At 49.0% G+C, this 13153-nt stretch overlaps 1 protein-coding gene and 1 long non-coding RNA gene across 8 annotated transcripts in view; both read right to left on the bottom strand.

Moving 5' to 3' along the window:
* LOC127034684 (zinc finger protein 239-like) overlaps positions 1-13153 on the bottom strand; it is a 139011-nt gene that overhangs the window by 28477 nt on the left and 97381 nt on the right. For 2 of the 7 annotated variants that reach the window (XM_050923830.1, XM_050923829.1), the window contains exons 1-2: positions 12542-12776; positions 10992-11108 (exon numbers count right to left, since the gene is read on the bottom strand). The exons of 3 other annotated variants lie outside the window; for them this stretch is intronic. The gene's annotated coding sequence lies outside the window, so the exon portion shown is untranslated. Of the gene's footprint in view, positions 1-2150; positions 2269-10963; positions 11109-12541; positions 12777-13153 lie in introns of those variants that run through there. 2 more of the 7 variants (XM_050923833.1, XM_050923831.1) reach the window with 2 other exon arrangements.
* LOC127034724 (uncharacterized) overlaps positions 1-13153 on the bottom strand; it is a 170999-nt gene that overhangs the window by 61980 nt on the left and 95866 nt on the right. The gene's annotated exons all lie outside the window — the stretch shown is intronic.

The following is a 13153-nucleotide window of genomic DNA, read 5'->3' as shown; positions in this document are numbered from 1 at the left end:
GGGGGTGGGGGGAAGGTCCCTCTAGTCTATATGAATCTGAATACCCTGTAAAGCATTTTCCATCCTGATTTTACAGAGATAATTTTTAACCTTTTTTTCTTTAATTAAAAGCTTTCTTTTTTAAGAACCTGATTGATTTTTTTCTTGTTTTCAGATCCAAGGAGACTGGAATCTGAACTCACCAGGGATTTGTGGGGGGAAAGGAGGGGAGAGGGTTAATTCCTCCTTGTTTTAAGATCCAAAGAGTTTGGATCTGTGTGAAGCCTCTCAAGGCTGCCCAGGGTGGGGAAGGTTTTGGGGGGACAGAAGGTGTGCCAGACACAGAACTTCTGGCTGGTGGCAGCGTAAAAGATCTAAGCTAGAAATTAAGCTTAGAAGGGTCAATGCAGGTCCCCACCATCTGTACCCTAAAGTTCAGAGTGGGGAAAAAACCTTGACTGCACACATAAAAATGGGAAATAACTGCCTAGGAAGGAGTGCTGTGGAAAGGGAAACGGGGGTCATAGTGGATCACAAGCAGAATATGAGTCAAAAGAGTTACGCTTTTTTTTGCAACAGTATCATTCTGGGATGTATTAGCAGGAGTATTGTAAGCAAGACACTAGAAGAGATTCTTCTGCTCTACTCCACACTGATTGGGTCTCAACTGGAGTAGTGTGTCCAGTTCTGGGGGCCACATTTCAGGAAAGATATGGACAAAATGGAGAAAGTCCTGAGAAGAGCAACAAAAATGATTACAGGTCTAGAAAACATGGCCTATGAGGGAAGATTGAAAAAACTGGGTTTGTTTAGTCTGGAGAGACTCAGATCACAGTTTTCAAGCACAAAAAAGGTTGTTACAAAGACAACAGAGAAAAATTGTTCTTCTTAACTACTGAGGATAGGACAAGAAACAATGGACTTAAATTACAGCAACAGCGGTTTAGGATGGAGATTAGGAAAAAAACTTCCTGTCAGAGTGGTTAAGCACTGGAATAAATTGTCCAGAGAGGTTGTGGAATCTCCATCACTGAAGACATTTAAGAGCAGGCTGGAAAAAACCTGTCAGGGATTGTCCAGATAATATTGAGTCCTGCCTTGAGTGCAGGGAACTGGCCTAGACGACCTCACGAGGTCCCTTCCAGTTCTATAATTCTATGAACCAAAGGCCAGAGAAGAGCAGAATCAAAGGAGTCATTCTGGGGGATTCTCCCTGTCACTGTTCCTAAGGCAGCTCTCTCAGGTTTACAAAGCTGTTTGATGCTCCAGCCTTTATACAGTCTCTCCTGGGAGTGCCCCTTTCATGGGCTGGGCCTAGTTTTAGCTTTTGACAGGTGTGACCCCGGGAGCTCTGAGACTGGGCCTTCTTGCCTCAGCACATCTTGTTTCTTTCTGTGTCTCCTCAGTGAGTCCAAATGAGTAGATACTCCTGAAAGAGACTGTGAATATAAGAGCTGCCACTGCATCAGAGCAATGGTCCATCTAGCTCAGAGGCCAATGCCAGGTGCTTCAGAGGGAATGAACAGAACAGGTAATCATCAAATGATCCACCTCGTCACCCATTCCCAGCTTCTGGCAAAGAGAGGCTAGACACACTATCCCTGCCATCCTGCCTGTGACACTGGCAGATGAGGTGTTAGCTCTTGCAAAAGCTGCCATGTCTTCATTGAACAGGGACAAATGCATCGCTGGAATCAGCCTGACTCACTTGTGTTAGTATTAGGATTATAAGAATGAGCTTACACTTTATTGAATGCTTGTGAGTTGCTGCCTGGGTTAATATCTGACTAGTTGCATTGTGAGCCTCTGCGGCTCTGTAAATCACCAGGCAGGAGAGAGACTTTACCTAGGTGAAGTGTTGACTGGCAACAGAATGCATTACACCCTGCCTGGCAGGAAAGGTTCATCAACACCACATAGACTATTATGCAATCTTAAAGACAACAAAAGACTGTTGTTGTGCTCTTGACTTCCCATTAGCTGAGTTTGCAGATCAGAACACATGGCAGGAAGGGGATGAAAAACCTCATACAGAAGGAACTGATTATCTGTGTGCTGCTTGGACTTTGGGGGGAAAAGTTTCTAGGCATAAGCAAGAGATCCCCAGCTGATTAGCCTGGGTTAGTCCTAAGGAAGATATAGGGCTTGCTTATTATAGAAGCTTCTATTACCTTTTGAAATTTAAGACTGTAACTTGTCTGCATCTATAGGATTACCTGCTTTAAGTTCGTAAACAACTCTCCTTTCCTTTTAAATAAGTCTTAATACAGGTTATTACAGGACTGGCTACAAGTATTGTTTTTGTTGTGAGATCTAAGATTCAATGGACCTCAGTAAGTGACTGGTCCTTTGGGACAAGGTCAGGCTTGACAAAGCCCTGGCTGGGATCATTTAGTTGAGGATTGGTCCTGCTTTCAGCAGGGAGTTGGACTAGATACCTCCTGAGATTCCTTCCAACCCTCACATTCTATGATTCTATGACTGGCAGTAACCTGAACATTGCTGTGATTCGTAGGGTAAAGCAGTGGTTCTCAGCTAGGGGTCCTGGGCCCGCTGGGGGCCACTAGCAGGTTTCAGGGCGGGCGCCAAGCAAGCCCAGCATTAGACTCACTGAGGCCCAGGGCAGAAAGCTTAAGTCAAAGCCTAAGCAATGTAAATTTGTGGGGCCCCTGTGGCAGGTTTCCCCAAAAGAGGAAGAAAGTGCTCGGAGGACTCAGCCAGAAGGTTGAACCCTGACACACTACTGGCTCAGAGGGTCTCTGCCAGTCAGGAAGGGCTAGCAGCGAGGGAAGACTGGCAACTGATGGTTGGAGGGGTGAAGAGGTTTGGGGTATGGTGGGGGAAGAAGCGTCTGGGACTGGATAACCTGGGGCTGGGCAGTCTCCATAGGGGACATTTGCTCCTCCTGTGCCCTTTCCACACCCTCTTGCGAGCAGAGAATGACCACCCTGTCCCCACCCCCCGAGGCAGCCGTGTCTCAGGACTCTCCCAAGTTGCACCCACTAACTCTCTTCCCATTTGGGGTATAGCTCGGGCAACAAATTACCACCAAGATGAACCCAGCTGAATGTTGCTTGTTCTGGTGCCACAGGGGGCTCTGGTGGGTAAAAGGCAAAACTGTAGCACTTCTCAGGCAGAATGTATTTTCTTCAAGCCAAAAATAAAAGAAATTCTGCGCTGGACATGAATTCTGTGCATACGCAGTGGTGCAGAATTCCCACATGAGTAACTCACACCTGGCACAAACTTAACCTGCTCACTCCCATCTCCTCTCCCTATGTGTTGAGTTCCAGAGCTGCTGCTGTCATTAATGCACACAGGCTTTCACTGCCGTTAGTGCTGGCAAGACCCAATCCAGTTATAGGACTGAACCCTTATTTTCCTATCACATGGGGAGAGGATACAAAGGGGAAGGCTGTTGTACCCATGTTGGTTCCAGGATAGCAAAAAGGTATTTTTAATTGGCTCTAAAATTACCTCATCCACCTTGTCTCTCCAAGAGATCTGAAAGTGGCAGAAGGAGACAAACAGGAAGACAGAGCTCAGGACTCTAAACCAAACATTTCAACCCCCTGGAAAAAACTACATTTCCCTTCTGCCCTGGGTATGTTTGGATCCTATATGAGGGACCACCCCATTCCCCTCACAGCAGCAAAGGGAGACTGCAGCCAGCCCCAGATGGTCTTTCCCAATCCTGGGATGTTTGTTATGACAAGGTTTGTGTGTGGTGGGTGCACGGGCTGGGTACAGCTGGACCGATCTGCAGATTGGGAAGTCAAGACAACTCTAGCACAGCTTGGGGGCTGTGGGCAGGAGGAGCAGTTCTGGAGCTGGGCCTCTGGCCTCTCTAGGTCCCATGGCACATGGCTCTGGCAGCATCAAGTGGGTCCATCACTGCACGGGAAGGTTGGGGTAGTGTCTGAGATCAGGGCGAGAATTGGAGGGGGGGTCCATGCTCAAGAATGGGGGATGGAATTCACCTCCCCACCTCTCTGCACAGCTCAGCAACTAGGGTCTTATCCAGTGAAGTGAATTTCACTCTGGGTGACTGAGTCAGCCACGGAAAGATCCTTGTGCCTTGGGTGCCACACTGGGCACAGGAGTTTACTAGTTCTCCCTCCCCAGACGGCCAGGGGCAGCCAGGGATAATTAGTGGGTTATGGGAATTAGAAGATGAAAATTCACTAAGAAAAATGACATTTGTGTGTTTATTATTAAATCCCCAGACACCCACTAATCCCCGTCCTCCTTCCGATGAGCTATAAATATCTAAGGGACTCAGCTACTGATCCTGCAGTCAGTTCCTGCCCTTCCCCACTTTCTATAGCTGTACTTTTAAGAACAGGGCAGGGAAACATGTAAATACTTTGAACCAAATTCCAGAAGCTGCTGAGCATGGAGAAGTTAAAATGAAATCACGGTACCGTCTCTCCAAGGACCTGGCCCCTAGTGCAAAACAACAGACGCTCCCCAGAAATCTGAAATGGCCACTTCATAACTGACAAAATGTTATTAATCTCTTCACTCCTGGGAATTACCAATAAGAGAAACAACCCAGTGATGGTGATATCCTGAGGAAAAGATCTCATGTGTCTTTAGATCATACCGATTTATAATCTGGAACGATATACACTAAAATGCCTAATTCGTAGCCCTATGGTGATTACCTGATGTCACTACAGGGCAGAATTAAGCTTGGTGTCTTAGTTGTGAATTTCCATCCCCTAACATATTGCAATTGCTGTTAAGTGGGTTTGACAAAATTCATTTTGTCAATTTCTTTCTTTTAAGTTCAATAGACAGCGATATTTATTTTTAAGCCCTTTTTTCGATGTTTACAATTTCAATGTTCAGAGCTGTGGGAAGTTATGGGGGTTGTCAGACAACAATTGTTTAATAACAGTAACTGCTGAGATTCCAAAAGCCAAATCATATAACTGTTCAAAGAGAAATTGTCAATGTCACACCAAAATATACAGTGTAAATATCCTTAAATCAAACTCCACTTTCTCCGGAAGCATTTCTGTATATTACCTGTATAAATATTTTTTCATCTGTGTGTGTGTACAGTGAAATTAACATTTACTGCAATTTATTCATAAAAATCCAGTCCTTTCAAGCATAATTTTAAGTAATGAAGTACTTGAATTCTTTCACTTCCTAGACTGGAATGTTTCATTTCAGGATAATTACACCCTCCTTGTGATGTATTTTACTCTCAGTACTGTAACCCCCTCATGATGTAGCTCCTGTCTGGGAGCTCTGCTGAAGCTAGTGTCATTATGATCAGGTGACACACTGACATGAACAGAGACACATGGGGGAGGGTGGAGGATGAGGTAACACGGAGGCTACCAGAGTTGAATGTGGCTGTAAGAGCAAATGACCTCTCAGCCTCTCCTCTCTCCCACCTCCCAGAGTCAGTAATTCTGAGAAATCGTTCCATGAAATCTATATAGCCCCAGTATGAAAGACAGTGATTAATGCCGGTAGGTTAGGGGCTGCACCGCCAATCCCCTGCCTGGATGAGGAGGGTGAACAATTGCAGTAGAAATGGCTTAGGCTGAGAGAGGGCACAGCTGATGTGGGACTGGGAGTTGAGTTGACCAAGAGGCCAGAACTCATAGGGAGTTTGGGAGAAGTCAACAGGACTGGGTAGAGGCATTTCAGTGTATTTTCCCCATTAACCATTCTGCCATGTATTTAATTTAGAAACTTTTCATTGCTATCTAAACACCTTGGAGCCAAGCTGGGTTGATGCATTTCCACTTACAGAGGTGCAGTTGTAATTAGGTGCTTAATCAGATGCTCATGCAACACAAAGCAGTCAATAAAGGGTGTGCTTTCATTCATTAACTTGACTGTGTGCTGTGCAGTGCTTTTAAAAAAAGATGATGTGAGCGAGTGTCAAAATTTTAGGCATTAAGAAATGGTACATAGGTGTCAGTTCATTTCTCATGTGTTTATCTCCTAATTTTAATGTCACTTTTGAATCAGTATTAATACCATGTTGTTTTACCAGCAGTAGGGTCCATTTGTATAATCCTTTGCAAGATTTCATTGGATATTGTGAACCAGCCGTCTTCCCCTTTTATTTTGAGATTCCTAAATACAATCCAGTGCACCTCTCCTGAAAGACTGAAAGCCCTTGCTGGTGACATGTTCCTTAGAGAGCTAACACCTGATGAGCCCTTTCGCCCTAAAAACGCGCATTTGGCTCTTTGACACTGCTTTATTCACCCCACCAGAAAATGCTAGAGGTAACTAGGAAATTAAAGCCGACCATCACTAGGTACAGTTCTACCACCTATGGGCCAACATTCAAATGCTTCTGTTTGTTTATCTTTCATTCAGCTTTGCAATTCTTAGATCCCATTTAAAAACTGGAAGTGAAATAACTGAAGCAAGTCAAGAAAAGAGCAGCATCTGGCATAGGTGGGGGTAAAACAATAAATGGAAAGAATTGACTATGCAAAAAGGAACATGGCAAACTATCAGAGCCCCAGACCCCCGTCCAACTGAACCCACCCCAGCCAGGCATATCAAGCTGGGTCCCTGAAAAATCACCCAGCCCATCTGGCAGTGAACGCTGTGTGTTCCAGGCAGAGCTACAGTGTGTGCGTTTGCTCTGTTGACGTGCTGCTTTGGTACGGAAGGCACCATGGCCACAGGGAGCAGAGACATGGACTCCTACAAAACAGAATCCCAGACACACCCCCAATGCTGCATCCCCGGCCACCTCCCCACTGTCTGCCATCCCCTCCCCTACCTCCACATGGCCATTCTCAGCCTATTGCTAACACTTCCTCCCAGCCTTCTGCACTACAAATAAATAAAACATGGTGTTACGAAAGGTAGATTGTGCCACAGAAACCCGATCTGGATGTCAGTAAGGTTTTGATACAGTTCCACATAGGAAACTATTCGTTAAATTGGAGAAGATGGGGATTAATATGAGAACCGAAAGGTCAATAAAGAATTGGTTAAAGGGGAGTCTACAAGGGGGTCAAATTGAACGGTGAGTTGTCAGGCTGGAGGGAGTTACTAGTGGAGTTCCTCAGATCAGTCTTGGGACCAATCTTACTCAACACTTTTATTAGTGATCTTGGCACAAGAAGCGGGTGTGGGACACAAAGCCAGGAGGGATTGCCAATATGGAGGAGGACAGGAAAATCATACAAGAAAATCTGCATGTCCTTGAAAGCTGGAGTAATAGAAATGGGATGAAAATGAACAGTGCACAAATTCTAGTTGCTGGTCCCCAAGTGTATAATTTTGCAATAAGCTGGGGATTTGTCAATTGGAAGTGACAGAGGAGGAGATGGTTGATCAAAGGATAATTATGAGCTGTCAATGTGATGCAGCCGTGAAAGAGGTCAATGCAGTCCTAAGATGCATCAGGCGAGGTATTTCCAGCAGACACATGAAAGGGTTAGTACTGTTATAAAAGGCACCGATGAGACCTCATCTGAAATACACCTCTATCTTCTGCCCTTAAAGTCTCTGAGTCTATAAACTGCGCTTTGTGTTGCACAGACACTGATGGAGATCAGGGCCCCATCGTGCAGCACATGGCAGAGAACCTGACTGAGATCAGCACCCCCATTCTGCTGGGCACTGCACAGACAGAGAGGGACAGTTCTTGCCCCAAAGAGATCACAATTCAAGTAGACAATGGGTAGGAGGAAAACAGACAGGGGCTATGCCTTCCCCAAGGTCACCAAGCAGGTCAGGGACAGAGCCAGGAACATACCCCGTTAACGCCAGAGCCACATCACGCGCAGCTTGGAAAGGTCCCCAGACCCCATTGTATTAGGCTGCAGGAAGAGGTGGTTTGTCCATGGATGCACAGGCTGTCTTGGCAGGGCAGCTCAGCTGCAGCCCCTGCACACAGTTGGGGTGTGTGTCACGGGTCAGGAGAGGTCAGCGTCCAGTCCTGTGGGGCTGTGCTCCTGGCTCATACCTCCAGCACTCACTGCTGTCCCTCACTTACCAGCTGCACTGGTCAGCCAGACCCAGGCCTCAGTAAGGTTACTGTCCCCCACCAACCTCACTGCACTGTTCAGACAGCCCCAGGCCTCTGTGAGGTCACTGCCCCTCCCACTCCACCACTTCAAGCCTTCAAACAGGGACATGGTGCACCAGTGCCAGAGTGCACTAGTGTAAATTCTGTCTGTACTAAGGGTTTGCACCAGTGCCTAAAACACCAGGGTGGCAGAGACCTTCAGTGCCCAAAACAGCAGTACAGTGGCACTAGAACTGGGATCTAGTTCTAGCTCTGCCACAGACCTTGCACACATCAATGTTTCTCCTCCCAACTTTAGTCTCTTTACCCAGCTGCCCACTCACTGGGCTCTCCTCTCTCTCCAGAGCTGCTCACCACTAAAATATGTGTGCGTGTCACCAGAGCTGAGCTAGTTCAGCTCTGGAATAGTCTTACAATGGGTCTGTGGAGTCTCTTTTCCTGGAAGTTTTTAAGAACAGGTAGGACAAACCTCTGTCAGAGATAAACAACATATACTTGGTCCTGCCTTGGAAGAGAGAGCTGGACTTGATGACATGTTGAAGTCCTATCTAGCCCTACATTTCAAGGATGCTATGCGATATATACGTATAAAACAACATACAGAGAAAAACCGCACAACAACATGATGTCAGGACATTCAAAAAACAACAACAACAAAACAAAAAACTACTTTGCACAGCATAAAATGCCACAATACTAAGGAGAAGAAAGCAACACAATGCAAACTAACACACCTTAGGACAAAAGCACACAATACAAAATGGCTCAACTCAAACCAACATAATACAGACACCAAACAAGCTGAGGCAAAACAATGCATCATAAAACTATGCAACACAACATGGTGCATCATAGTTCCAAAAGGCACCATGCAAGAATAGGGCTGTCATGGCTTAAATCCCCACTCTGAACCTTAGCGTTCAAAAGATGGGGTACCAGCATGAATTCCTCTAAGCTCAATTACCAGCTTAGTACTTGTAGAGCCGCCACCAACCAGGAATTCCAGTCCCTGGTACACTCTGGTCCCCCAAAAACCTTGCCCAGGGAACCCCAAGACCCAGTCCCTCTGGATCCTAACACAAGGAAAGTAAACCCTTTCCCTCACCGTTGCCTCTCCCAGGCTTCCCCTCCCTGGGTTACCCTGGAAGATCACTGTGATTCAAACTCCTTGAAGCTTAAAACAGAAAGGAAAATGCACCTTCCTCCCTCCTTCTCTCTCCCCCTCCCAGACTCTCCCTGAGAGAGAAAGTAATCCTAACATAGAGAGAAAATAAACTCTCTTTCCCCCTTCCCTCCTTTCTCCCCACCAATTCCCTGGTGAATCCAGACCCAGTCCCCTGGGGTCTCACCAGAATAAAAAAACAATCAGGTTCTTAAACAAGAAAAGATTTTAATTAAAAAAAGAAAAACAGTAAAAATTATCTTTATACATTTAAGATAGAATGTGTTACAGGGTCTTTCAGCTATAGACACTGAAAATACCCTCCCAGCCTAAGCATACAAGTACAAATTAAAATCCGTTCAGTAAAATACACATTTGCAAATAAAGAAAACAAACATAAGCCTAACTCGATTGACCTACCTAGTACTTACTATTCTGAGCACATAAAAGCCTGTATAGGAGAGACTGGAGAGAAATCTGGTTCCACGTCTGGTCAGTCTCAGAACCCAGAGAGAACAACCACCAAACACTAACAGCACACACAAAAACTTCCCTCCCTCAAGATTTGAAAGTATCCTGTCCTCTGATTGGTCCTCTGGTCAGGTGACAGCCAGGCTCACTGAACTTGTTAACCCTTTACAGGCAAAAGAGACATGAAGTACTTCTGCTCTATTAACCCTTAACTATCTGTTTATGACAAGGGCACAGCACAAAAGAGAATTATATCAATGTAGGCCTGGAAGGGATCTTGAGAGGTCGTCTACTCCAGCCTCCTGTGTTGAGGCAGAACCTAGTATCCCTCGACATTCCCAGACTGGTGTATCTCTACCCTGGTCTTAAAAAGCTTCAGTGAAGGAAATTCCACAGCCTCCCTTGGAAGCCAATGCAAAGCAAACACAGGCCAAAACAATGCTGTACACACACACGCTGGGCTTCTGGATAAGGGGAGAGGCAAGAAGTGAAACAATCTGGGTTCAGTTCCCAGTTTTGTCCCAAATTCTCCACGAAAACTTGAGCAAATTACTTCAGCTCTCTGAGCTTCAGTTTCCTCATCTGTAAAATGGAGAGTCGCTTCCCACTATTGGTCTATTTAGCATTTGAGCCTTTTGTGACAAGGCCTCTCTGTTCCTGTGGGCATGTCGACACTGCAGTCAGACACCGGCGGCTGGCCTGTGCCCACTGACTTGGGCTCACACGGCTCAGGCTGTGGGGCTGTTTAATTGTGGTGACCATGTTCCGTCTGGGGCTGCAGCCCAAGGTCTGGCACCCTCCCACTTCGCAGGGTCCTACAGCCTGGTTCCAGCCTGAGCCCAGACATCTACACTGCAACTAAACAGCCCCTTCGCCTGAGCCCTGTGAGCCTGAGTCAGCTGGCATGGGCCAGCAGGGGATTTCTGACAGCAGGGTAGAGATACCCTTGGTGTCTTTTCCACACCTGTCACAATGGGGACCCTGATCTTGGTCAGTGTCTGTGCAGAGCCCTGCACAACAGGAAGCCTGATCTCAGTTGGGGACTCTGCAACTCCCAGCATTACAGGATCCCTGAATTTGTTTAGGGCCCCTGCAGCAACTGGCAAAATGTGGGGGCAGGATCTCTGTCAGGGTCTGTGCAGCACACAGTACAGTGGTGGGGTGTGATCTTCGTTAGGGTCAGTGCAATGCCAGACCCAACGGGGACACAGATCTCAGCTGAGGTCTCTGAAGTGCCCAGAACAATGGAGGTAGTGGTTTGGGTTGCAGTCGTGTGCTGTCTGGCACAAGGGGGGCCGTGATCTCGGTGCAGGTCTCAGTTTTACCTGGCACAACAGTGGGGTCTGATCTCACCTGGGGTCGCTTCAGTGCCAGGCAAAACAGGGCCCAGATCTCAGTTGGGGTCTCTGCAGCAGTTGTCAGAACAGAGCCACGCTCAATACAATAAGAGCTTTGATCTCAGTCACACACCTGGAGAGAAAAGCGGGAAGATTTTTGAGATTTTGATATCAGCATTTCAGAACTGAGGAGAAAATGGAGCACAAACTAAATATTTGCCAATATAAGGGACAAGCATCATGTGGGGAGATTTTATGTCACCATTCAACCACTCAAGAGAAAAGAGGGGAAACTGGAGGGGATTATACAGGGATATTGAATCAACAACAGAATGGGATGGATTCTTCTTGCCTCACATTCACATGGACAGCAGGGAGCTCTGGGTGATGTGGCCTTCACAAGGGAGAGGAGTGGAGCTGGAGTGAGGTCACTGGCTATGGGGAGGGGCTGGCAGAGGGGTCTGGGAATGTGACTAGTACAGGGGTCAGCAACCTTTCAGAAGTGCTGCGCTGAGTCTTCATTTAGTCACTCTAATTTAAGGTTTTGCGTGCCAGTAATGCACTTTAATGTTTTTAGACAGTCTCTTTCTATAAGTCTATAAAATAGAAGTAAATTACTGTTGCATATAAAGTAAATATGGTTTTTAAAATGTTTAAGAAACTTCATTTAAAATTAAATTAAAATGCAGAGACCCCCGGAAATGTGGCTCCTTCTCCCCCTTCCCACGCCCTGTTGCCAGCACAGAGTGCCCCCCCCCCCCCAGCCCAGCGGTGTCCATGTCTCAGGGTCCCCCTAGCCTCTGCCCAGTTCAGAAATCACTCAGGGGAACGATTTCCCACCTACACAAGGACAAATCACTGCAGGTGAAAATGGGGGAAACACCCCAAACCTGAGATCTGAACTGGCCATTGGCGAAGGGCAGAGAAAATGGGGCACAATCAGGGGAGGGGAACAGGGAAATTCTCAGGGATTTGAGGGAAGGAGGGTCACCCTGTTGATGCTCTAAGGAGAAAGGGGGCAGGACGGGAGAGGAGGGGGGATCCCCATGGGAGAAGGCAGCAGTAAAACCGAAGGGATCTCAGCCCCCCCCTTTCTCTCCCCGCTCCTCAGGGGTCACCCGCTCTTCTCCCCCCCCCCCCCCGCGATGTCCGAGCTGCACAGACATTTCCCACAAGCCCCTTTCCCAGCCCGGTCTCACCGCCCCCTCCCCGGCAGCCCCTACCCGGCCCCACGCAGGGACCCCAGTGGGGCCGGGCCCCTCCTCCCGCCACCCCCCGTGGGGCCCCAGGGCAGGCGCTGGGCTCCTGCAGGGACAGCAGCTCCGAGCCCCCCCCGGGGGCTGCCCCCGACCCCCCAGGGAGCAGATCCCGGCGCTGCGAGATGCCGGGTCCCCCCCCCCCCCCGGACACTGGGGCAGAGTCACCGCCCGGCCCCGCTCCCCGGGGCTCGCTCTGGGCCCTGGAGGCTGCAGCTCCGCAGCGGGGCGGGCAGAGCCCGGCGCGGCCCCAGGGCGGCTCCACCGGGGCAGGGCCCGGGCCGGGCGCGGGCGGGTTAACGGGTCTCACCGGCACAAACTTTCCTGCTCCGCCCGGCCCCGGCCCCGGCCCCAGGCACCAGTAGCGGGACACGCGGCCTCTACGCATGCGGGACTTTCCTCCTCCCTGATCTGCGCATGCCCAGAGCCGGGAGACACAAAACTCTTCTCCGGCCCCGCGCGAGCCAGGCAGAGCCGCAGTACCCAGCGCACGTTTGCAACTTAGCTTCTTCTCTCCCGCTCAACGTCACTTCCTGTCCAGTGAGAGTCAGGAACTACATCTCCCAGCCTGCCCCGGGGGCGCTTCCGCTCTTACCAGACAAGGGAAGGGCGGTCCCCGGGGCCAGTCTGACCCGCCCCCCATCGCTCATCCTTTGCCCCGGCCCCTGCCGGTGCCTGTCAGACCCTCCCCCCGCCTTTTCCCGTGGAGCAGCAGAGCTGGGGGGGCTTGTGACCCCCACGTAATAACCGCCCCCCCACCAGGAGCGTGTCCGCCCCGTGCTGCCCCCCGCCCCACCGCGCTGCCCCGCGGGCTGCAGCGCTGGAGCAACCCCAGCTCTGCGCTCCTGGCCTCGGCCATGGCCTCGCTGCCGGTGTGGCGAGTGTCCCGGGCGGGGCCAGGGCGACGGAGCCCGGGAGCTGC

The sequence above is a fragment of the Gopherus flavomarginatus genome, chromosome 15 (genome assembly GCF_025201925.1).
Source record: "Gopherus flavomarginatus isolate rGopFla2 chromosome 15, rGopFla2.mat.asm, whole genome shotgun sequence".
NCBI classification, from domain to species: Eukaryota; Metazoa; Chordata; order Testudines; family Testudinidae; genus Gopherus; species Gopherus flavomarginatus.
The sequence above is the reverse complement of the archived record's forward strand: the minus strand, read 5'-3'. Positions and strand labels throughout refer to the sequence as shown.